Source organism: Octopus bimaculoides, chromosome 6 (assembly GCF_001194135.2).
Source record: "Octopus bimaculoides isolate UCB-OBI-ISO-001 chromosome 6, ASM119413v2, whole genome shotgun sequence".
NCBI lineage: Eukaryota > Metazoa > Mollusca > Cephalopoda > Octopoda > Octopodidae > Octopus > Octopus bimaculoides.
Genome location: NC_068986.1, coordinates 77,338,562 through 77,339,002, shown reverse-complemented (window position 1 = coordinate 77,339,002; position 441 = coordinate 77,338,562). Strand labels below are relative to the sequence as shown.

Sequence of the window (441 nt, the reverse complement as noted above, 5' to 3'; positions counted from 1 at the left end):
CTATCCACTTCCGTCCGACATGCTGTGTCAACACGCGAGCTTGCGCTACTAGCTCGCTGAGCGCCATCTTTCTCCCGCCAGGCAACTGCTGCAATCGGATCCCTACGTTGTCGGGGAATCCATTTACAAACGCCAGCCGCGCCGCTCTGTCCAGGCCTTCTCCTGTAAACCCAGCCAGCGTGGCCAGTCTTCGCACTTCCGCCGCGTACTCATCCACCTGTTCTCCCCCCCATCTATTCGTTCCTAGTTTTACGAAGGCAGTGTACTCGCTCTCCATATACGCTTCTCTCAACCTCCGTTTGACGTTCTCTGCACTTAATCTTTCTTCCTTGTCCATTTCTAGGTAGAGGGTCAGGGCGCTCCCTTCCAAGTATAGAGCCATGAGACTCGCCACATCACTTATTCCTTGCAGCTTGCCAACGAGCCTAATTTTTCGTATCC

The 441-nt window shown here is 54.0% G+C and overlaps 1 protein-coding gene across 2 annotated transcripts in view; it reads left to right on the top strand.

The window, feature by feature from the left end:
* Positions 1-441, top strand: part of LOC106884337 (multidrug resistance-associated protein 1) — a 93,563-nt gene that overhangs the window by 68,872 nt on the left and 24,250 nt on the right. The window lies entirely within an intron of this gene.